The following is a 26,461-nucleotide window of genomic DNA, read 5'->3' on the forward strand; positions in this document are numbered from 1 at the left end:
CAGGTTCCAAGCTGGGGAATATAGAAAAGGAGGTAGTGATAGATGTGGGGGCAAGGTGGAGGGTTTGGGAAAAGGAAAGGCATGTTTCACTTCACTCAGGTTAGAAGGATGTTTTGCTATTAGTATTCAAATTGATACTGAGTTCTTAGGGAGAAAGACATTAAATCAATTGAAAAACAAGTACTTATTGATCAATGATTACTTATCTTTTTTATTCTTATGTTAACTAATGCCAAGTAAAACGAACATTTCATATATATACTATAGGACAGAAAAAGAGTACTATACTAGAAGCTGGAAATCTATTATACATAGCTTTTCTTTTAAATACATAATAAGATCAACATGTTACTTTTAAAGCTGTTCTGCTTATATGCTGTTCCTTCTGGCCCTCCTTTCGTACCTTTGAAAATGTTTCAGTGACCTTCATTTATTTTTTTGACAACTCTATCTTTTCCCCTATATGACAACCCTATAGTATCTCCCTTCTTCTCACTCCTTCCTCTTCAGTTAGGAAAAAAAAGGCAAACCTCTTGTAACAAATAAGCATTGTTAAGCAAGACAAATTCCATAATGTCTGTGTCCGGAAAAATGGGTATCTCATTCTATAACTTGAGTCCATCACTTTTCTGTCAGGAGGTGAATGGTGGGTAGCATGTTTCTTTCTCTGTCTTCTAGAGTTGTGTTTGGTTATTGCTTTGATTAGGATTCTTAATTTTTAAAAAAAGTTGTTTCACTGTTGTTATTGCATAAATTATTCTCTTGGTCCTGTTCACTTCATTATGCATTAGTTCATACAGGTGTTTACAAGTTTCTCTGAAACTATCCTTTCCTTAATTTCTTGCAATGTCATTATATTCCCTTATGTTTAAAAAAGCATAATTTGTTCAACCATTCTCCCAATCAATGGACTCCCCCTTAGTTTCCAGTTTTTGCCACTACAGAAAGAGCTACTATAGACATATATGTGCATCTGGATCATTTCCTTCTTTCTTTGATCTCTTTGGTGTGTGGACTTAGCAGTGGTATTGCTAGGTCACAGAGTATAAACATTTTAGTGACTTATTGGGGTAGTTCCAAATTGCTTTCCAGCATGCTTGGAGCAACTCACAGTTCCATCAATAGTGCATCAGTGTGCCTGTTTTCTGTCAGCCTCTCCAACAATTGCCACTTTCCTTTTATGCCGTCTGTGCTAATTTGATGGACGTGAGGTAGAATCTCTGCACTTCATCTCTCTAATTATTAGTGATTAGTAGCATTTTTCATATTTGTTGATAGCTTGGATTGCTTCTTTTGGAATGTCTGTACAATGATTGCTTATAATTTAGCATTTATTGAAGATCTATTCCATGCGTAATTAGATAAGTATACAGAAGAAGCCTAAACATGCTCCCTGCCCGTGGAGTTTATGATAACTGTGAGAGATGATGATCTCTCAGACATGAAGCCTCCTCAAAGGGTTAGTAGTTTTTGTTAATAGTTCTTACAAAGGTCAGCAATTAGGAGATCACTTGGAGAGAGATAAGGTCAGAAGTCAGATAGTACGAAGAGTGGGAGGAGAGAAATTGGAGGCACCTATTGTTGATGGCCTTCTAATTGTATTGTTGAAACACACTCCCTTCTGACCTTATCAAAACCCCCTCAGACCCTGTTTTTAGGCAGGTAGCAGAAAGAATAGAATAGCCCTACCCCCCAACCTAAAATCCTTGCAAGACTTCCCGCCTTTTCTTGTCTCGGGCTAAACTTGCGTACTCTGTTGCTGGGGTAGATTCCTGTGAATAGATTGTGCCCCCTGAAGCCCAGCCAATGGGATAAAGGGGAATGGGGTTTTGGGAGGAGGAACTCACATTAGGGATATAAATAAGCCTTGCTTTCTGTAACCAACTTGTACCTATACGTGCCTTTAGGGCAATGGGTACCGATAGGTGTCCTCCCTCGCTGGTGCCATTAGGGCGACCGGGAGCGGTACCCTTTCTCATGAGAAAGCAATAAGCTCCTTTCTGCTTTCAAGGTAACTAAGTCTTTGTTTTGATTTTGAGTAGTGGTCTCTGTCCCACACAATAACAATACTCACTTTAAAAATACATTTGATACCTTTTGTCTCTGTGGTCCATTTTACTCTTCTCTCATCTTTTTGTGACAAAGAAGAATGAACAAAAACATGTGAAACATATAGTCTTAGTTGTCTGGGAAACAGAAGTTAAGTGAATTTTCTAGTGTCACAAACAGTCAAGACTTGCACCTTTTGCCAAGTCCTATTGATTTTACTTTTGTAATATTTCTCCTATGTGCACTCTTTTCTCCTTTGTCACTGTCCCCACCCTGGTGCATGCTTTCATCATCTCTGCCTGGATTAGTGAAATAACCTTCTGGGTGGTCTCCCTTCCTTAAACTGCTTCCCATTCTAGTCTATCCTCTAGCCAGCTCTCAAACTGATCTTAAATTGTAGGACTAACCATGTTGTCTCTCTGTTCTCTAAACTCTAGTGATTCTCTATCACCTCTAGGATCAAATATAAAATCCTACTGTTTGACATTCAAAGCCCTTCATAACCTGGCCCTCTCCTGCCTTTCTAGTCTTCTTTTATCTTAACCCCACCCCTACTCCATTCTGTGATCCAGGTCATTGCTGTTCCTTAAGTACACATTCCACCACCGGACTTTGGACATTTTCATTGGCTTGTCTCTCATGCCTAGAATTTTCTCCTTCCTCACCTCCATCTCCTAGCCTCCATTGATTCCTCCAGATCCCATCTAGAATTCTACTTTCTACAAAAAGACTTTCTTGATTAATCTTATTTTTTTTTCATCACCAACACTTTTATTAGTAATAAGAGAGACTCCAGAGTCTAGAATGGTCTGAAGCTGACTTCACTGATGTCCACCATTTTGAGCTTGAAGTTACCAGTAGTTGCCAAGAAGTTGATTGTTTGTAAATTAAAGTGATTAGGGTAACTGAATTGATAGCCATCAGGCAGTCTTGTGGTAAAATGACTCTCTTCAAAGGTTATGCAAAACTCCACCCTGCTCCCTGGCACAAAGGGGAAGTGGGTTTCTTTCTCTCTCTTTGTTTTGTGCTCCAATGGCCATCCTCACAGCAGTTGAAGACTATAAGTTTGGTATCACATATATACACACATATATATATATACATATATACACACATACATACATATATACACACACACACACACACACACATATATATATATATATATACACACACACATATATATAACAATGTGGGTTGAAGTGCATTTGAGATTGTCCTTGCCCAGGTTCATGTTAAAGTTCTTGGCATCCGGTGGAATATCTCCCAGTAGTATTATGCCCACACCATGTAGGAGGTTCAGCTCTTTGAAAACTATTTCATTTAGCATAAAGGAGGGTGAGAAATGCCTCTGTGATTCTCCGGGCTGTGCTGGCTCCCTGGAGGATAACATCCATCTCCAACCCTAGAGTACCTGAGGGCAGTGCTGGACCCTTTAAATAGATAGTGGGTCTCTGGGCTTTCCTTGATTAATCTTTAATGCTAGTGCCTTCTCTGTTCATTACCTCCAATTTATCCTATATATAGATAGCTTCATTTTTGTAGCTTTGTATATTGTCTCTTCCATTATATTGTGAACTCCTTGAGAGCCAAGATAGCTTAATTTTTTTTCTTTGAATCACCAATACTTAGTGCAGTGCCTGGCATATAGTAGGTGCTTAATAAATGCTTGTTGATTGACTGGATGATCCAGGTCTTCTTTAATCCATTCTTCCTACACCATTAATCCTCTTGAATGGTCTGATCTTAATTATAAGTAAAATAGGAGCTGAAAATGTGAGCTCAGTGTGAATTGGAAGAGTCAAGGAGACCTCCACAGCCATGGCAGGGAGAGTATCTTGTTTGAATATCGAAAGAGGAAAAAAAAGGGTATATTTGGAGCAGTTAAAAGATCAGCTAGAGTAGGGTGGAAAGTATTCTTAGGAATTAAGATTGAATGGAGGTAGTTCAAGGCCAAGTTATGGAGACTTTTGAAAGTCAGGAAGATTTTTCATCTTGATGGGAAGAGCACATCATTATTGTTAAATCCTGTCAACATTTTAAATAAATAAAACCTTAGGTGTCTTCTCCTTCTTCTAGCTAAAACATCAAGAAACCCTATGAACAATCTTGATCCTTTTTGTTGTTCTAAATTTTTCCTCTCACAATACTGAAGTATTCATACTTTACTCTTCCTGAGGACATTGTAAATACTTATATCAAGGACAGAAGAAAACTTCAGGTTTATGTGAACAAATGGACATATTAGTTATGAAATGCAGTAGAAAAGCTTGTGACAGAATTTTGGTTTATTAATATTAATTTGTACACACCATAAAGCCAGAAAGTGTGATATTCGGTAAAATGAGCCTAATATTGATGTTTACTGGATAAATTTCAGTGATACCAGGAAAATAAACAGAACTTTTGGAAGTGGCAGACTACTTTTATCTCTCTTTTTATCAGAAAAACTGCAAAAAATACACCTTACATTACAAACTGCTAAGTCTATTTAGAGCAATGAAAAGACCAACCGGAGTGGAGGCAGTATACCCATGTTGGGGCATATTAGACAAAGTCCAGAGTATTAGGAAAGCAGCCTGGAGAGGAATGAAGACAAAGATGGCCTCAGCATTTTTCTTAAAATCGTGGTTCTAGGAGGAACTAGCTATTAGGAAGCAGAAGCTGCAGGGTGGAGCATGCTGTCATTGAGAGAAGTCCAGCGGTGATATGAAATTCTACGGTGAAAAGATTTCTGTGGCATGATAGAGAAAAGGCGGAACACAGTGCAGTCTGGAAAAGAATAAGGAATGAAAGCTATCATGCACGTGCCCAGTCACCAACACTATTCATAAACACTTTTGAGTTTAGAATACTGACACCATTGTCTTTGATGACAAATACTGGAGTGTTCTTTTGTAAAGACATTAATTATCAGCAAAGTATTATATTTTTCTTTGTTAATCATTCAACCAACCAAAGTGTATGTAGAAATAAATGTAATTATGGCTGAGAGGTGGAGAAGCTTAAGATGATTTGTTGGAAATTTTTACTTGGAGAATAGAGCAAATCTGATTTTGAGATTAAGAAGTACTTGGATTTCTTTAACATCTGGATGGTAGGGAACACCCAAGGGGATTGACTATGAGCTGTTTAAGGTCAGGGGTTTTATTTTTTGTCTTTATATCTTCGGTACTTTGAATATAGTAAGTGCTTAATAAATACTTATTCACTGATTGGAAATAGTCTCTCAATTCTGATTGGCAGCTTATCTACAATTTATAGTCTTACATAGCTGCCCGGGGCACTGAGATGTTAAGTGACTTGCTCCAGGTCCCATAGGTAGTGTTTTGCAAGAATCACATGCTGGGGTAACCCTTAGGCCAGAGCTAGCTCACGTGCTCTCTCTCTCTCTCTCCACTAAGCTTCATGGTTTTGGGATATCTTCAAAATTGTCCTCTACACGACTGGGAAAAGAAAATGGCACATCAAACTATGCTATCTTCTTTGAACCCAGCGTCTGCTGAGCTTCCCTGTTGTGTGCTAGCAATGTCATTAAGTTCTGGTTTAATAACTTCAGGAAGGAAGATGTACAAAGTCAGAGTGCATTGTGTTCCCTTCTCAGTCCTAAGGATTTTCAGCATCCCCAGGGCGAAGAGTTTCTAGCTGCCTGACCTTGTGTTTCATCATGGAAGATACAATGTTGGGACATATTGATTTCAACTGGCTTTAGAATAATGAGTGATTTGAGGACAAAGAACATTTTTTTTCCCCTGATGGTTATAGCTAATTACAACACAGGACAACTGTGCTTTAATCATTTTAAACTAAGAAGTACCTTGAGGTCCCCCAGGTAACTAGACTATTGTAAAAAATTTTTTAAAAATTAATCTTTATTGGTATTTCATATTTTTATATCCCTATCATTTTCAAATATATCCATTCCCTTCTCCTCTTTGGAATGAGCCATTCATTGTAACAAAAATGAAAAAGGAGAAAAAAAGCAACTAAATTTATCAACAGAATTACTAAAGTGGATAATATCTATGGTATTATACAACCATAATGCCACCTGCTCTTGCAAACAATAGTAGTATTAGCTACCATTTATATAACCTTTACTATGTACTAGATGCTATACTAAGCACTTTGTAATCATTATCTCATTTGATCCTCACGACCACACTGGGAAGTAGATACTATCGCTATCCCCATTTTACAGATTAGGAAACTGAGGAAATAGAAGTTAAGTGACTTGTCCAGGAAGAAAGGAAGTGTCTGAGACTGGATTTGAACTTAGGTCTTCATGACTCCAGAGCTAGTGTTCTGTACACTGCACCACCTAGAAAGGGAAGTACATTTTTTCATTTCTTCTTCAGGGCCAGGTTTTATCAGTTATATATATATATATATATATATATATACATATATATATATATATACACATATATGTGTGTGTGTGTGTGTGTGTATGTATATATAATTTATCATTATGTTGTATATCATTATAATTACACAGGGGAGCCTAGAAAATGACTCCTTAGGAAAAAGAAAAGAAATATTGTAGTGGAAAGGGTAGGAAGGAAGTTTTCTGTTTTTATACAGAAGCAAGGAAATAAATATTTGTTGTTTAGTTGAGTTTTTTTTTCAGTCTTGTCAGACTCTTTGTGACCCCCTTTTGGGGTTTTCTTGGCAAAGACACTGGAGTGGTTTGCCATTTTTTTCTCCAGCTCATTTGACAGATAAGGAAACTGCAACAAATAGGGTTAAGTGACTTGCCCAGGATCACACAGCTAGTGAGTGTCTGAGGTCACATTTGAAATCATGTCTTCCTGACTCTAGGCCTGACTCTCTATCCATTTCTACCTAGCTGCATTTGTTAAGTGCTTACTAAAAGTCTGCTGCTGGGTTAAGAGCTGGGGGTAAAAATAAAAGCAAAAAGAAAGGTAGTCCTTACCCTCAAGGGCTTCGCTCAAACAGCACACAAAAGTGAGCTGAAACAGTTTGGGGTGCAGGGTAGAAATAAAAGAACCTGTCCTGGAGGCATAAATTTGTAGTTTAGAGAAAGTTAGGAGTTGGGCTAGGAGATGGATGAAGGTAGGTCAGCCTGGGTTCTTCCACAAAATGGAGGCTCTAGGAGGAACTCGGCAATGGGAGAAGACTCGGGGCTTGCAGAGGGATGTAGCATGATGAGGAGGTGCAGTCGGTGCAGTGGTATGTTCTAGGGGAGGAGGCTCCAGGCACCAGTCCTGGATGAGGCAGCAGTAGAGATGGCCTGGTTTTGAAGCCCAGGGAAAGTTAGGAACAATATACTACCCGGAAAGAAGTCAAGCTGGCTTTCCCTGGTGAAATTTTTTAATTGTGGTTGGGGTCAAAAGAACTAGGGATGGTTAGCTTACCAAAGAGAAGACTTAAGGATTGTCAGAGAAAAGGAAATAGGTTTTTTTTTTTCTTCTACTTTATCCAAGAGAATAGAACAAGGAACAATGGGCAAAAGTCATAGTTAAGTAAGGAAAAACCTCGAGAGAACCCAGAGTTTCTATGATCTTGGGATGTGTCCCTTCAAGTAATGTTGTTTCCTATGGCAGCTTACTCTAAGAGACCTGGTTTCAGCTTTGGCCATCTCTTTGATTAGTCTGGTACATTTCTTCAAGCTTCTCTCTCTGTCAGTCTCTGTTTCGGTCTCTCTCTCTCTCTGTCTCTCTCTCTCTGTGTCTTTCTTTGAGTGTGATATTTCTCTGTAACCTATTCACCATAATCTCTCTCCACCTTTACTTAAGTGTTAATATAAGGAATAACATCACGTAGTTGTTGGCAGATAAAGTGTTTTTAAAATAGAAGCTCTTCTACTCAGCACCATTCTGGCTCCAATTTAAATGGTAAAATTATAGGGCCTTGGGGTTCGTGGGGCTGTTGATGGATGTCAGTAATCACACTCATGATAGCTGAAATGTACATAGGTCTTCAAAGTTTGTAAAGCTTTTTACATACATTTCCTCATTTGTACCTTCCCAGCAGGAGGTTAGGGCCATCCCAATACATCTTAAAATAGTAGTTCTCAAAGTGTAGTCTGGGGACCTCTGGGGTCCCTAAGATCCTTTCAGGGAGGGATCTATGAGGTATTACTATTACTATTTTCATAGTAATGCTAAAGTGTTTTAAATTCTAATATGGTAAATATTGATAGATATAATCCACTTAAACAAAAACTCTATAGCTGGGAGTGGGGTCTTTAATATTGAAGGATATAAAGGGGTCCAGAGACCAAAAAGTTTGAGAACCATTGCCTTAAGGGATATTTACGGAGGTGGAGTTGGCAGAGATGAGGATGTATCATTACCTATCCATTTAATCAGTCAGCAAGCATTTATTAAGCACCTACTATGTGCCAGGCACTGTGTTAAGCACAGGGGATACAAAGAAGGGCAAAGGCCAGTCCCTGCTCTTGAGGAATTTAATGGGAGAAACAACATGCAAACAACTATGTACAAATAAGGTATGTATAGGATAAATATAAATATGTAGTATATATATATGTATATATAAATACACATAAGATATATTATACAGGAGATGCATACACATATATACACATTTATGATGAAAACGGCCTTTTCTCCCACTCATGTAGCATTATGAAATTTTGCTTAAGCAGAACCATAAGGGCTCATCTCATCATTAGCAGTTAAGTCTTACTTCTCCTTGCCTTTTTTTTTTTTCTTAAATTCTGGCTACTGGCTACCCTGCCTTGGAGAGATAGGCTGGTGCTATTGTTCTCAGTGCTTTACTAATGCAGATTGCATTGGAAACCATTTCATAATTGGAGTTATTCCAGAATCGCAGAAACTTCAGTCAATGAATAAGCATTTATTAAGCACCTGTTGTGTGCCAGGCACCGTGCTATAAGGCCAACTAATCCAACTTGTACTTAAGGAAGAAGAGTATATTGGAGGTGCTGTGTTTAGTGCAGCCTCTGAGGAAGCCTGATTTCTTAGTAGGGGAAATAGACACCCCACTCTCACATTAATTGTTTGGATTGCCAGCATACTGGCATTCTGAGGAAGGTTATTAATTCTATATAGAATTGTAAAGATTTTGGGGCAGCTGGGTGGCACAGTGGATAGAGCACCAGCTTTGAAGTCAGAAGGACCTGAGTTCAAATCTGGCCTCAGACCAAACACTTGACACTTGCTAGCTGTGTGACCCTGGGCAAGTCACTTAACCCCAATTGCCTTGCCAAAAAAAAAATCAACTGAGAAGCATTTAGTGCTTACTTTGTGCCAGGTACTGTTTGGGTATACAAATATAAAAGTGAGCCATTCCCTCCCCTCAAGGAGCTTACATTTTACTGTTAGGAATGTTGGTCAAGTAATTAAGATCAGAACCATTAAAAAACACACTAAGAATATCTAAGGATTAAACATCAGTATCAGAGTATGACAGGCATCAAAAGTAATTACTGGCATCTTGCTGAAGTACTTTATGAATTAGTCAAGCCTTGGTGTGTACTTGGAGGTATGGAGGTAAGATGACTCTGAGGTAAAAACTAGACAGAACACAAAAATTCGTCATCCTGCAGCCAACCTGTTGATGAGCCTCTTCAAAATCAGCTTGCATGGTTTCCAAGGAGTAGACATCTAGTTCATCATGGGGATCAAACTCAAAGTTTTCTCAACCTGGCAGGACCTACTAGAGGTTGGGCTCTGCTGCCATAGCCTCCTGAACCCAGGATTACATTGGAAAAAGGAAGAGCTGCGTTAAATATAGCATCTCATTTATACCACCATAACAAGAAACAAGATTTCTGTCCCAAGGTTTGGTTAGATTTTATTTTCTTTTGGCTGTTAGAAGCTCAGCATGGATGTCTGGGTGAAGACATCTAGGTAGAGAAGGCAGCATTGAGGTACAAAAAGACTTTTGAGTTCAGGGTTCAAATCTCATCTCTGACACTTAGCTATATAACGCAGGGCAAGTGTTTTCAAGTCTCAGTTGTTTCACCTCTCAATGGGGGAAATACTATTTGAACTGTGAAGTAGGTAACTTTACAGGGCTGTTGTCCAGAAAATGCCTAATAAAACATAAATAACTATGTAAATGTGTTATTGTTAAGACTGGTTTTGTCCAAGCATTGGAATGATTTAACATCATGGAAGTGACCTAGTTGGATTTCTTGTATTTTCAGCTTTTATCTAAATGTCTGGTATTGTTTAGAAACAGCTATAGTCCCAATAGTCATAACCATTCCAACTTGTATATACTTTCCAGTTAGCTGTCAGAGCCCACCAAATATCTGTAGCAATTAGGGATTAAAAAAGTCATTAGTGATGAGTCACTGTCTAGAGACTTCTTTCCAAAATGTTTTAGAATGGCTCCATAAAATATACAAATAGAGACTTTTTTCTCTTCTCTTAAAATGTCAGAACACCCATTATGGTCCCAATCTTTTGGCTGGTGTATATCTTATTCGTTTGCCTCCCTCCCATACATTTGTAGGCCATTAGTATGTGATTGATCACATTCTCCCCTTATACTTTCTTGTTCAAACTTCCAGGTGTAGAAATCCTTCTGTTGGCAGGGAAATTATAGAATATTGCCTGTGTCTGATGCTGGTTTTATCTGTTTCTGCTGTTAAAGGAAATTTAGCTGTGAATGTTTGAGGCAGAATAGACTTTAATGATGATCTATTCCAACCCCTTCATTTATGAATGTAGAAACTGAGGCCCAGAGATAAACTGTTTTGAAGGTGACCCAATACTAGAACCTGATCTCCTGACTTTGCAATTGAGAATCCTATCACTGTCTGTTAGTGAAAGGACATAATCTCATTCTTGATATTTTATTTTACGCAGACCAATATTTTCCAGATTAAAGAAAGACAATAAAAGAAGAAATGCTTTTTAAAAGAATCTATTTGAACTCAAAATTTTATTAAAAAAATTGATGTTAAAAACTGTCTTTACATGTAACTGGAAAAAATAAAATACCATTTTAAAAAAAGAATCCATTTGAGAATGAGAACTGATACTCCTGACCCTATATTGAGACTAGGTATTAGGAATGATTTGTAAATGTGGCTTGTGAATATTTGAGTTTTCATGTTCCCCAAAAGCCCCTTATTAATTTGGAATTTGGAATCATTTGAACAGGAGCTGGGTATTGCTTAGCAAATTTGCCTCTTAGTAGATAGTAATAATGTAGAGAAGATTGTTAGGAGATGTTCAGAGTTCTTAGGACTAAATACCTGCAAGCATACTTTTGTACTTGGATTCATTTGAACCATAGAATGACAGAATCTGATGGGATCCATTCCAACCTAGATCTGAACAAGAATTTCAACTACAACTTGCCTAAAAAGTTTTTATTCAGCTTTTATTTGAAGGCCTTTGGTGATGGTGGCCCCACTACCATTTGAATTAGCCATTCCATGTTTGGAGAACATTCACCTTTAGGAAATTTTTCATTACGTTGAGCCTAAACCTACCTCTCTGAAGTTTCCACCCATTTCTCTTTGTTCACTTTCTGGGGTCAATAAGAATAATTTAGCTTCCATAAGCTAGACCTTCAAATACTTGAAGACAGCTATCATGTCACCTTCAAATAGTCACTTTTCCAGGCTAAACATCTCCAGTTGCTTCAAACAAATTTTCATTTAGCATGGACTCAATACCTTTAACAATTCTAATCACAGGCTCAGATGTTTTCTAGCATCATTGTTTTCCTAAAACATGTCACCTAGAATTGAATGCAATACTCAGATCAGGGCATTTCTCCTCTTATAGTTACTTCCTCTCACTGCAGCTACTACCACCACTCTCCTCCCTCCCACCCCCTATCATTTTAGGGGGTGGTATTGCCCATTTTGGGAACCTCTTTCTATCCCAATGTCTCAGCAGTCTTGGGCAAATTGGTGACACAGTAGATAGAGTGCTAGATCTGAAGTCTGGAAGACTCATCTTCCTGAGTTCAAATCTGACCTTAGACATTTACTAGCCATGTTACCTTGGGCAAGTCATGTAACCCTGTTTGCCTCAGTGTCCTCATTTGTGAAATATGAAGGAAATGGCAGACCCCTCCAGTATATTTGCCAAATAGGATCACAAAGAGTCAGACATGACTGAACAGCAAGAACAACAACGTCTTAGCCCATCAAGATAATTTTTGTATTCTGACGGTCATTTAGTATGTTTACAAACTCTCCAAGGTTCATTTCTTCTGCAGATTTGATTATCATGGTACCTATGCCTTCAGGCTATTAATAAAAATGTTAAAAACTCAAAACCAAGGACAGATCCTTGAATCTCCACACTAGAGGACTTCTTCCAAACTGACCCGAACTACGCCTAGGGACCAGTCATTCAGTTACTTCCAAATAAACCTAATCATGTTTTATCTAGTCAACAAGTCCTCCACAAGTATTTATCCAGTGCCTATTATATTCCAGGTACTGTGTGGCAAAAAAACAGTCCCTGCTTTCAAGGAGCTTACAGTTTATTGGGGAGACAATATACAAACAACTATGTAGAAACAAAATATATACAGAAGAAATTTGAAGTGATCCCAGACAAACAGAATATATAGGAGAAATTGAAAGTCATTTCAGAAAGTAGGTAATTGCATTATGGTAGATGGGGATGGACTGCGGGGGTGGGGGGGATGCGAGAATCAGGAAAGACTTTTTGTAGAAGGTGAGATTTTAGCTGGCATTTGAAGGAAGCCAAGGAAGCAAGGAGATAGAGATGAGGATGGAGAGACTTCTTTGGGGCTTAACTGGGCTTTGGGGATGGCCAGTAAAAATGTATGGAGTCAGAAGATGGAATGTCATATGAGAGGAACAGCAAGGAGGCCATTGTCACTGGATCATGGAATATGTGGTGGTGAAAAAAGGGAAGAATAGGTGCAAGAAGCCTGGAAAGGCAGGAAGGCGCCAGTTTATGAAGGGCTTTAAAAGCCACAGGATTTTATATTTGGTCCTAGAGGAGATAGAGTCCATGGAGTTTCTTAAACATGTAGGGTGACATGTGCTTTAGAAAAATCAGTTTGAGAGCTGAGCAGAAGATGGCCTGGATTGGAGAGAGTCGTGAGGCAGGAAGACCGACAAGGCTATTGCAATAGTCCAAAAATGAAATGATGAGGACCAGGATGAGACAGTGTCAGAAAAGAGAAGGGGAACATCCAAGAGAGATATTTTTAAGGTAGAATTGACCTTTGTCTACATCTCTCTAGCTTGTTTCTCTGCTAGATTATAAATTTCTTGAGGCCAGGTACTGTCTTTCTGTATTTCCACCACTTAGCCAAAGGCTGGCATGTAGTAGGCACTTAACAAATGTTTGTTGACTGAGAGTATAATATGAGAGAGACTTTGCCAGGTACTTTGCTTACACCTATGCAAAGTCAATCTTCAGCATTCCTCTGATTTGCCAGTACAGTGGTTTGTCTGGAATGACCTGACCTTGGTTAAGTCATACTGATTCTTTGTGATCTTCTTTTCCCAGATGTTTGTTAACCACCTCTTTGATAATATATTGTATGATTTTTGTCAAAGATCAAAGTCAACTTCACTGGTCTATAGTTTGCAGACTCTTTCACCTTTTTTGGAAAACCTATTGATGCTCAACAGAGTCAGAGTGCAGATCCATAGAATGTAAAAACTAATCCCTTGGTGTTTGCCATCTTTGCTCAATCAACCAGACAGACCATTGGCTCCTCCCACTAAGTTTCCTACCTTCCAATTAACTGTTTTGTGTGTGTGTGTGTGTGTGTGTTATGAGATTATCTTTAAGTCAAATTCTTTTCCCACTGTATGTCATTCTTGCCATATGATTTGTCCAGGATCCTTTTGAACAGTAAAGTTCTCATGTCACTTGTCACTCACCTTTCACTGAGTTTTTTTATGTGGTCCCTTCAGAAGTTCTTACATATCCTTCTTTCCATTGCATCCTGGGTGCCCAATGGCTTGTACTCTTTGTTTCCCATGCATTTTTAGAAGTACCAGTTTGCATGAAAGTATTTGGTATGCTAGTTACAAACATTTTTTACGTCTTCAATGTTTTGTTATCCTACTCTGTTACTATAGGAATTGTAAATAAATAAAATTGCATTTCTTTTAAAATATTTGTTCAGTCATCTGTTCTAGCTTTCCTCCACAATGACTTGAGCTTTTATTCTATACAGATTGCTTTTGGTTCCAATCAGTGTAGGCAAATGAGCTTCCACTGTATTGCATATTGATTTAGTAGTCTCTTCCAACTTTTCAGCAATTTTCCAAGGCCTCACTATGCAGTGGTCTACAACTTTGTTTCTTTCCTTTTTATGGAAGTATTGCCAGTAAGTTAGGTTCAAGGCCTGGATGACAGCACTTGGTGCTCTGAACTAAACACTTTAACACACACAATTTTTAGTGGGGTACTGCAAAGGTACGCTGCTAGAATATCCCAGGGTCAATTTAAGTTACACAATTGATTAAACATGGCAAATAGGTATCAGGAATGAAAATTATGGGGCCTTATAGGTAGCAGGCCTTACAGGGCCTTACAGGTAACAAACACCCAGTAAATGCTATTTGAATTGAATTGAAAACTTGTAGGTTGCAAGTTTATGCTTTTTTGTAGAGGAGCTGCAAATTTGTTGAAATAACTCACCATGGTTGCACTAGAATTTCCTTTCCTATATAATATGGATAATAAAGATGGAGTTAATGTTGCTAAACTAAACATTTCTTCCTATGTCTCCCATTCTGAAAGTGTATGTATGAATGGGGATAGGGGTAAGGGTGAGGAAAGAAGGTCTGCCTGGGAAAGTTTAAAGTAAATTAAGGACAAAGCTACATTGTGAGAAGATGTTAAATGTTCTGAACACATCACTTTATGTTGATTAAACAGTATGTTGTAATTTCTTTTCTAAATTGAATGGCTACAAAGAAGAATGGTATTTAGCTTACCATGAACAATAGATTCACTCTGAGGACCTTTATTGTGAATCGGGAATTTGGGATGAGGAAATAACAATGCACGATGTTGCCTGGCAACTACTATACATCTGTTAGCAGCAGTTTTGTACATGCCAAATATATAAGTTTTTGGCCTCTTTTGTTGAGCAGATACATTATTTTGGAGCAAGATTAAAAGAATTTCTTAAACTGTCTCCGTGTCAACAGAATTTTATCCAAATACTTGTGTCATTAACAGAAATCATAATGAAAGTCAGGCAGTCAGTCAACTAGCATTTATCAAGTACCTACTGCATGCTGGGGATACAAAAAAAAGACCAAGGACAGTCCTTTCTTTCAATGAACTCACAGTCTGATGGGGGAGACTATATAAACAACTATGTACAAACAAGATACATACAGGGTAACTGTAGATAATGAATAGAGGGAAAGCACTAGCATTAAGGGAGATCAGGAAAGAATTATCGTAGAAGGTGGGATTTTAGCTGGGACATGAAGGGAACCAAGAGGTGGTGATGGAGGAAGGAAAGAATTCTAGGCATGGGGGGCATCTCATGAAAATGCTTGGAGTCTGGAGATGGAATCTTGTGCCTGTGTGAGGAATAGCAAAGAAGGCAGCGTCACTGGATTAGTGTGTTTTGAGATGGGGGTGGGAGGGTTGGAGAAAGGAGCAAAAATATTAGAAAGGAAAAAGGGGGTGATTATAAAGGGTTTGAATGCCATATAATATTCTATATTTGATTCTGGAGATGATAGAGTCACTGGAGTTTACTGGGTGGTGTAGGGGGGGTATAACATGGTTAGACCAATACTTTAGGAAGATCAATTTGGCAGCTGAGTGGAGGTTGGATTGTAGTGGTGAGAGACTTGAGGCAGGGAGATGAAGTGAAAGGTTATTTCAGTAGTCCAGGTATAAAGTGATTTTACCAAGGTGGTAGCAGTGTCACAGGAGAGAAGGAGAAATGTTACAAAGCTAGAATTGACATTCCTTGGCAACAGATTGCATATGGAGGGTGAGAGAGTGAGGAATCAAAGATAATACTTACTTTGCAAGCTTGGGTAACTGGGAGCATGATAGTGTCTTCGACAGTAATAGTGTAGTTTGAAAGAGGGAAAAGTTTAGGGTTAAAGATAATAAGTCCAGTTCTGGGCATGTTAAGTTTAAAATGTCTATAGAACATTAAGTTTGAGATATCTACTAGATAGTTGAAGATGCAAGATGGGAGGTTAGGAGAGAGATTAGGGCTGGATAAGTAGATTTGAGAATCACTAGCATAAAGATGACAACTCAATTCGTGAAAGCTGTTGAAATCACCAAATAACATAGTATAGAGGAAGAAGAGAAGAGGGCCCAGGATAAAGTCCTAGAGGACACCCATGGTTAGCAGGTGGGACCTGGTCCAGCAAAAGATACTGAGATGGAAAAGTCAGGTAGGAGGTGAATAAAGAAAAGGTAGTGTCATGGAGAATGAGAAAAGAGATTATCAAGGAGACGAGGTAAGAGGTGATCAACAAAGATGAAGAGAAAGGTCATTAGAACTAGCATTTAAAAGAACATACGTAATTGTGGAGAGAACAGTTTTGTTGAATGAGATCAGAAGCCAGGTTGTAGGAGAGGAAAGAAAGTAGAGACATAGACTGTAGAATACCTTCTTAAGGAGTTTAGCCAGAAAAGGAGAGATGTGGGATGATAGTTTCCAGGGATAGATGAACAAGTGAGGGTTATTTTTGAGGATGAGGGACACATGGACATTTTTGTAGGCAGTAGTGAAGTAGCCAGTAGATAGAGATCGAAGATTCGTGAGAGGGTGGGGATGATAGAGGGCTGCAATCTGCTGGTGAAGAAGGGAAGGAAAAGGGTTACTTGCGCATGTTGAAGGATTTGCCTTGGAAAGGGTAAGGGCTCCCTCTTCATGTGAGGAAGGGAAGAGATAGTGACAGAAGGCATCTGATTGATGTGAAAGGGGCAGGGAGAAGAGGGAGCTCTTTGTCAATGATCTTAATTTTTCTTACTTAACTAGGAAGCAATGTTCTTAACTGAGAGGATAGAGGGAGGGGGAACCATGGGACGTTTGAGGGAAAATAAAAAAAGTTAATAAAATCTGCTATAGTGAGTAGGATAGTGAATTAGGGAGGTGTAAAGAATTACCTTGCTACAATGAAGACCCAGTTGAGATTATGTAACAAGTTTGTAGCGTATCTAGTCAGTATGTATTTACAATTTTCTCCAGCTTCATTCAGGAGCACACATGAGTAGGAGTGAAGGGAGGGGATGGTGGGAGGAATACAAGGCTGAAGGATGGCAGGCCAAGATTTTTGATAGGATAAGAGAGCAAGGGACTTTAGAGAAGATGACAATATATTGTTGAGCTGGTTCATTGTGGGGTAAAAATAGGGAATCCTGTTTTGATAGGATTGTGATGAAGGCCTGGAAAATAGCTAAGAGGTCAAAGGATTGGAGATCACAATAAGAATGAAGAATAGGGACTAGGGCAGAGTGAAATGAGCAGGACTAGGAGAACATGGTACACAGTAACAGCCACATTGTGCAATGAATGACTTTGATAGACTTTGCTCTTCTCAGCAATGCAAGGATATAAGACAGCTCCAAAAGGCTCACGATGGAAAATGCTATCCTCATCCAGAGAAAGAACTTTTTCACTGATTCTGTCATCTCTGGTTGGACCCTCTGGTCTTATTCTAGGAAAGTATATGAAAATAGATTTCTGAGGAATTAATGCTTTAAGGTGACTTTTGCTTGTCTAGTGCTTTCTCAACAGTGGGTTGTATTTGCTTTTAGCGATGTGTGGGGTACAAAGGTGAAAGCTTAATGATCAAGAGAACTAGTTACTTCCTCTGACTCCTACATTCTTGTGGAAGACATCGCTTAATTCAAAATCCTCCCTTCTTATTGATATTTCTTGTCTTGAAAATATAAAAAGGAATATACCTTTTTCTTAGTAGTACATAGAACCTTTCCAAAAATTGACTATATATTAGGGCACAAAAACTTTATAGTTAAGTGCAGAAAATCAGAAATATTAAATACATCCATTTCAGATCATAATGTAATAAAATTCCATTTAATAAAGGATCATGGAAACACAGATTAAAAAATAACTTAATCTTAAAGAATGAGTAGGTTAAAGAACAAGTCATCTAAAGAATAAATAATTTTACTAAAAGGAATTATAATAATGAGAAAACATATCAAAACTTATGGGGTGCAGCAAAAGCAGTAATCAGAGGGAAATTTATATCTCTAAATGCTTACATCAATAAAACAGAGAAAGAGCAGATGAATGAATTGGGCAAACAATTTAAAAAAAAACAAGAAAAAGAATAAATTAAAAACTACCAATTAAATACCAAATTGGAAATCCTAAAAATTAAAGGTGAGATTAATAAAACTGAAGTTTGTTTTATGAAAAAAAAATAAAATTGGTAAACCATTGGCTAACATGATTTAAAAAAAAAAAGAAAAACACAAATCACTAGTATCAAAAATGAAAAGGGCGAATACACCCACTAATGAAGATTAAATTGAAGCAATTATTAGGAAATATTTTGCCAAATCATATGATAATAAATTTAACAATTTAAGTGAAATGGAAGAATACTTACAAAAATATAAATTACCCAAACTAACAGAAGAGGAAATAGAATATCTAAATAAACCTATGTTAGAAAAAATAAATTGAACAGGCCATAATGAGTTTCCTAAGGAAAGAGCACCAGGACCAGATGGATTTACAAGTGAATTCTACCAAACATTTAAAGAGCAACTAATTCCAAAACTAAATAAAATATCTAGAATAATAGGCAAAGAAGAAGTCCTACCAAATTCCTTTTATGAAATAAATATGGTGCTGATACCTAAACTAGGAAGAACAAAAATAAAGAAAGAAAATTATAGACCAATTTCATTAATGAATATGGATGCAAAAATCCCAAATAAAATACTAGCTAAGAGATTACAACAATATATCACAAAGATTACACATTGTGGCAAAGTGTGATTTATTCCAGCAATGCAGGGCTAGTTCAAAATAAGGAAAACTACTAACATTATTTATTACATCAATAGCAAAAGTAACAAAAATTATATGATTATATTAATAGATGTAGAAAAAGTTTTTTTTGACAAAATGCAACACTCATTCTTATTAAAAACATTTGAAAGCATAGGTATAAATGGATTTCCACCCATAAAATGATAAGAAGTATCTACCTAAAATCAGCAGCAAAATTATCTGAAATGAGGACGAGTTAGAAGCCTTTCCAATAAGATCAGGAATGAAACCAGAATGCCCATTATCACCAATATTATTTGATATTGTACTAGAAATGCTAGCAATAGGAATAAGAGAAGAAAAAGAAATTAAAGGAATCAGAATGGGCAATGAGATAATAAAACTATCTCTTTTTGCATGTGATATTTGATAATATACTTGGAAAATACAAGAGACTCAACTAAAAAGTTAATTGAAACAATGATTTTAGCAATAAAGCAGGATATAAAATAAACCCACATAAATCATCAGTATTTCTAAATATCACCCAAAAATCCCAGTAAGAAGAGCTAGTAAGAGATATTTAATTTAAAATAACCATAGACAATGTAAAATACTTGGGAGTATACCTGACAAGAGAAACAGAGGAATTATATGAACATAATTCTGAAACACTTTTTATACAAATAAAGTCAGATTTAAATAATTGAAGAAATATTAATTGTTCCTGGGTGGTACCATGTCAATATAATAAAAATGACAATTCTATTGAAACTAATCTACTTATTCAGTCATCCCAATTAAATTACCCAGAAAATATTTTGTTGAGCTAGAAAAAATAACAACAAAATTCATTTGAAAGAACAAAAGTTCAAGAAAATCAAAGGAATTAATGAAAAAATGTAAAAGAAATCTAGTAGTACCAGATTTAAAAATACATTATAAAGTGGTAATTATCAAAACTATCTGATACTGTATAAGAATTTCAAAGGTGGATCAGTGGAAAAGAATAGACATACAATATATGGTTGAAAATGATTATAATCTTTGTCTTTGATAAACATACAGATTTAAGCTTCTGGGATAAGAATGCACTATTTGGTAAAAATTGTTGGGAAAACTGGAAACAGCTTGGCAGAAATTAAGTACAGGCCAATATCTTATACCATTTACCAAGATAAGGTCAAAATGGATACCTGACCTAGACATAAAGAGAGATCTTGTAAGTAAATTATAAGAAAATGGAACATATTACCTGTCAGATTTATAGATAGGAGAAGAATTTATGAATAAGCAACAGATAGAGGAACATTATCAGATACAAAATAGATAATTTTGATTTCTTAAATTAAAAAGGTTTTGCACAAATAAAACCAATGCAGCCAAGATTAGAAGGAAAGCAGAAAATTGGGGAAAATTTTTTTTCATAATTTCTTGGATAAAGGACTCATATTTCAAATATATAGAAAACTTTGTCAAATTTATAAGAATATGAGTCATTCCCCAATTGATAAATGGTCAAAGGATATGAACAGACAGTTTCTGGAAGAAGAAATCAAAACTTTATATAGTCATATGAAAAATGATCTAAATTACTATTGATTAGAGACATGCAAGTTAAAACAACTTTGAGATATAATCTTACACCTATCAGATTGGCTAAAATGATAGAAGGGGAAAATGACAAATATTGGAGGGGATGTGGAAAAAATTGGGACACTAATATACTATTGGTGGAACTATGAACTGATCAACCATTTTGGAGAGCAATCTGGAGTTATGCCCAAAGAGTTATTAAACTGCCTATACCTTTTGACCTAGTAATACTGTTATTAGGACTATTTCCCAAAGCAATCAGAGAAAAAAGATCCTATATGTTCTAAAATATTTTTAGCAATTTTCTTTGTGGTGGCAAAGAACTGGAAATTGTGGGGATGCCTATCAACTGGGGAATGGTTGAATAAGTTGTGGTGTATGATTGTGATGGTATACTACTGGGCTGTAAGAAACGATGAACAGGTTGATTTTTAGAAAAAAACATGGAAAGACTTGAATGAAATAATATAGTGAAATAAATAGGACCAAGAGAACATTGTATACAGTAATAGTAATATTGTTTGAAGAGTAACTGTGAATGACCAAGCTATCCTGAGCAAGATGAATATTCGAATCAACTACAAAGGACCTAGGAGTGTAGATGCTATCTACCTCCAGAGAAAGAACAGATAAATGGAAGTATGTATTAATAGTTTCACACACACACACACACACACTCGTGTGTGTGTGTGTGTGTGTGTTTGTGTGTGAAATGTTGACCTTTTCTAGTTCAGGATTGTGAGGGAGAGAGGGAACAGCTGAGAGCTCAAAATGTAACAAAAAAAATAAAGAAAATAAAAAAAAGAAAATATCAAAAGAATATTAGCACTCCCTGAGGCAATCACATCAAGAGACACACTTTACTCTTTTAAAATCTCTACACTTCTCCTCCCCACTACCAACTGCTGGCTCAGGTGCACCAAAGCCCAGCTACTGGTTGAGATTCACTTGCTTTACTCTTGGGAAATTCTGAAAGATGAAAAAAATAATGTCTTTCTTACTGCTCTAGTCTTTCAAATTTTACAAGAGCATCTCTTTAGCTTTAAAACATTTATAATTCTCTCCCTTTGGGTACCTGAACACTTATTTGCCCCCCACCCCTTGGCATTTACCCCAAGGACACAGATAAATCAAAAGATAATGAATGGCCTCTCTAGTCTTGGAGAAATCAGTTTCTTTTAAAGCCAGCAGCAAAACAGAAAACAGATTCTTAATGAACAAAGATTGGTAAATCAGTTTCATCTCTCCCTAGAGAAAAAATGAGAGAGTGGGGAAAAAGAGGCAGAGAAGATGCAACTAGAGAATTCACTGGGTTTATTTCTGTTCCATTTCTGTCTGGCTTAAGACTCAGCCTCCATCATGCAACCTTAATATGGCAATCACAGAATCCGCTGAATTTCCTCCATCTCTTTGGTTTCACAGCTGAAGTTGCTTGATGTGGAGTTTGAGGTATTGGTGGGCCACAGCCCCTCACTCCCCTGGCTATGTTGTCTCTCACCCCTCTTTTATGGCCACGCAGCAGTAACTTTTTCTCTTAATGCATCTGGGACTCTTGTCTTTGTCCCCTCAGTGTACTTCCTTGCTTCTCACTTGTCTCACCTTGCTTGTCATTCCTTGATAGTGCTTGCTTCTCACCCTTCTTGAAATGTCTGCTTTCCTCTCTCCTTTAGAATAAGAGGGAAGGAGGGAGACTGACCTTTTATATAGTCATGGTCCTGTTAGTTCTTGAACCAGAATGTACTGGGAATTTTTATCCCAACCCACAAGCATACATTTTCAGCTACTCTAATTCCTTGGCCAAAAGGATACTAACCTTGTTTATATGTCATAGTTAAAGCTGGAAGGGCTTGTGATAGAGTTTAAATGTTGCTTTCATTATCAGGACAGTGGCTATGAAGGCAGAATTTGTTGTTTTGGTGGCAACTTGAGCACAAGGAAGGAGAAGGGGTAAGAATGAAATCCTCTTGAAGGAGAACAGGATGTGATCTTAGAGGTTCCCTCTTCTGAGTGAGTGAACATCTTTATTGCTTCAGTAATAATGTTATTAATAGTAATTAACTTATGAAACATTCATAGCTTGTGCTACAAAAGATAAATCTAAAAATACTTATATGATAACAATGTATTAACTAGGAAGCAAAAAAGAGCTGCAATAAATTCCCAGGGAAACAGATTATTATTATTGATTCAGTAATTATCGATCAAGACACCTGCAAATTCCATATTTTATGCTGCCTTTGTTGTTCATTAGAAAGCTTTGAGTCAATTCTATAGTCATGGTTTATTCATATATTGCAAGATTATAAAATAGATTCATAGTCACTGTCATCCATTTTTACTCTGCCAAAAATATATGTCGACTGGTATTGTATAGATGTTAATTGTTCTAAATGTCTTCTTTCCATTCAGTTTTGACTTCAGGATGACCACCATTCTTTAACATATATAGCGATGGTCTTATATTAGACATGTCCTTCATGAAGATTACCAAGATATCTTTAAGTATCACCTTCATCTGTGGCTTCTATTTGACCTTTGTATTTAAGCTCAAAGCCTTCAATTTATATTCTTCTTTGACACACATGAATATTTTTATACTGATTGAATCCAAATGACATTTTAATATTGTGGAGAAAGTTTCTATGAATTAAGTAGCTTTTCAGTAGAGCCAGAAAACTTGATGTCATCTATCTACATAAAACTTGATGTCATCTATATGTCACACACGCTTAATAAGATGTTTTGTTTTGGCACCCTCTTTAAATTGGAAGCCAAATGTAGTTTTATGCAGGAGAGATGATAATGGATTTAATGCTGACAGAATCATAATGAGTTTAATCTTCTTGAAAAATTATACATCTTATATCAGTTGTACTTGATGCTATTGTGTTAGTGGTGTGTTTTTAAATACAGAACAGTTTTCCAAGTAAACAATTCTGGTATGCTTGCTATGTTCAGATCTTTTTTTAAATTATTGGTGGTTTATCACTAAGCTGTGAGTTCAGGCCCGAGTTGGAACCTTAGACAAGAATCAATAGGCAGCTAGATGGTATAGTAGTTTGGACATGGAGTCAGAAAGACTTGAGCCTGCTTACGGTACTGATTGTCTGGGCAAGGCAGAAGTTCTTCTAGCCTAAATTTCTTCATCTATAAAATGGAGATAATACTAATAGCACCTGGCCTACAGGATTGTTGAGAGAATCAAATGAGATAACATTTAAAGTACTTTGCAAATATTAAAAGTGCTTAAAAATGCTAGTTATTATTAACAAATTTGGTGTAAATGATAAGGTGCTTTCATGTTGCCTGGCCTGTTCAATAAGCACTAAATTGAAAATGAGTTGCTTTTTTTACTGTTGGGACTTTGTGACACACCCTTTTGTTTCTCAGCCAGCATATTGTTTTCTTTTAAGTGTTTATGGATCTTGACTGGTACAAGCTAAAGTCTCTAGACTATCAAGCTAGGGATAGAGATATGATGGAAACTGCCAGTTCTTCTCATGTCTGCTTCTTCCCAGAGTCTTTTCCTTTAGCAACCTGAAGTGGCATTGGCATCTTATAACTTTTCTCCAGAAGGTGGAAGTCAGAAGCCCCTTAAGTGACTTTAGGGCCTGAAGCAACTCAAAGTCTGAAGACTGTCAAAGACCAGAGAACTGAAGCTCTCTCCTGCTCTTGACAACTCCTTCTTGGCCCTCATGCAGAGCAAGGCATGGATCACCACCAATAAAGAAAGAGTGCTATACCAATGCACTTTGAGACTGGGGTGACTCATATAATTGGCTTATATTTGGAGAAGTCACTGGTGTTCATTCTCATCCTTTATCAATAAATATGTAATGCCTTTTGTTAAGAAAGTTGAGATCAGGCTTGCATTAGAGAAGCTGGTTAAATAATTTGATAATTTATGCCTCACTCTGAAATATTTGAGCCAATATCTATGCATCTTATCTGGATCTATCACTTTTACATTTTGCAGAGAAGCTAGAGTTTTGGTTACCCCCCTTGATATAACCATTCTGTTGTTCTTTATATTAATAGTATGTAAGCTTAATGTTCTTCATTTGTTCCAACTTTGTTTTTGTTATGTTTTGACCACATGCAGATACCCAGAAATTTTCCAAATCCTTGTCCTTTGGTGGTCCTTTGTTTTCTTCTAATTTCTTGACTTTTAAATTTAATTATGCACCTTCTCCCTAATCTTTGAAGGTGCCATAACAATAATGATAAAAACAAAAACAATAACAACAACAACAACAACAACAACAATAATAATAAGTAGTAGTAGTAGTAGTAGTAGCAGTAGTACCTGGGACCAATCTGGACTATAATACTGGAAGAGAAAGGGATCCTCAGCTAGGTGTTGAAAGGTATAGAGCTCTGGATATGGGATTCAGGAAGACCTGAGTTCAAATTTAGCCTTAGCCACTTTCCAGTTGTGTGATCCTGGTCAATTCACTTTTCTTATCTATAAAATAGGAATAATAATGGCACCTACTGTTCAGGGTTGTTGTGAGGATCAAATGACATAACATTTGTAAAGTGTTTAGCACAGTGCCTGGCACATAATAGGTGCTTGTTAAAAATTTAATTTACAAAATCACCAGGCCCCTCCTGGCACGCCTCCCCCCATTGCTGATCCTACTTGATTTTGTGCTATAGTTCTAGTAATTGGTCTGATTTTGTCCATTATGATTAGTCCCTCACCTTGCACCTCAGTTTTAGTATTGGGGTCTGTGTTTCTCTCCCTTGCCCCTTGATTGATACCCTTCTCATACTTTAGTTCTTCTGCAACTATGACCCTGCTTTTATCCTGCCAGTCCTTTTAGGGACAGGAGTCCTACTCTGAACTCCAGTTCGACTATCTCTAGCTACAGCTTCTTACCATTTACCATGTGCCTGGACTACCCTGACATCATGTTTTACCCTTCTGCCAGGGCCCTCCCTAGCTACCCACTGCTTGCTTGGTTACATCTGCAACTTCTATATGCTGCCACAGACTTCTGAGGCCTCAATTAGCTGCCCAGATTTCTTCCTAATGCCCACTCTGAGGGTCATTCTAGGTTACCTTTTTGCCAGGTAGGTTTATCTAGTTTCACTACTTGAGCCCAAGTCCTGATACCTACCACATTGGTATGGAACAGCCATGATTTGTTATCCTATGATTTTGAATTCACCTTTTTGATGGTTTAATTTAGTTTGTGCTATTAGTACTCATTGTTTCTGGGAGATAGTCTTGGGGATGGATGTCAAGCTGCTATCTAAATTAAGTCTCTTCAGTTACTTTATTTGCCTCTCTACCAAATCGGTAATCACAATCAAAGAAGCAACTAACTTATTTTAGCATGATATGTTTTTAATTAACCCACGTTTGTTCCTTTATCAGAAACTCTCATTCTAAGTACTCATATAATGAGTACATTATCTAGTACATAACAGAATGGTGTATCAAGGTGGCGCAGTGGATAGAGTGCTGGGCCTGAAGTCAGGAAGATTCCTCTCCCTGGGTTCAAATCTGGCCTCAGACACTTACTAGCTGTGTGCACATCACTTAACCCTATTTGCCTCAGTTTCCTCATCTGTAAAATGAACGGGAGAAGGAAAGGGCAAACTACATCTTTGCAGAAAAAAACCGAAACAGGGTCACAAAGATTAGGATACCACTCAATAACAACAACATAACAGAATAGGAAATAAGGAAATATGTTGCCAGTTTGCATAGGTTTCCCTTTCCTGACTATTTTAAGAATCAGTGTAACCCACATGAGTTAAGCTCAAGGTTTAATAAGTGTGTGTGTGTGTGTGTGTGTGTGTGTGTGTGTGTGTGTGTGTGTGAGAGAGAGAGAGAGAGAGAGAGAGAGAGAGAGAGAGAGAGAGAGAG

This window comes from Vombatus ursinus, unplaced genomic scaffold, assembly GCF_900497805.2.
Source record: "Vombatus ursinus unplaced genomic scaffold, bare-nosed wombat genome assembly UNPS02014791.1, whole genome shotgun sequence".
In the NCBI taxonomy this organism is placed as follows: Eukaryota; Metazoa; Chordata; class Mammalia; order Diprotodontia; family Vombatidae; genus Vombatus; species Vombatus ursinus.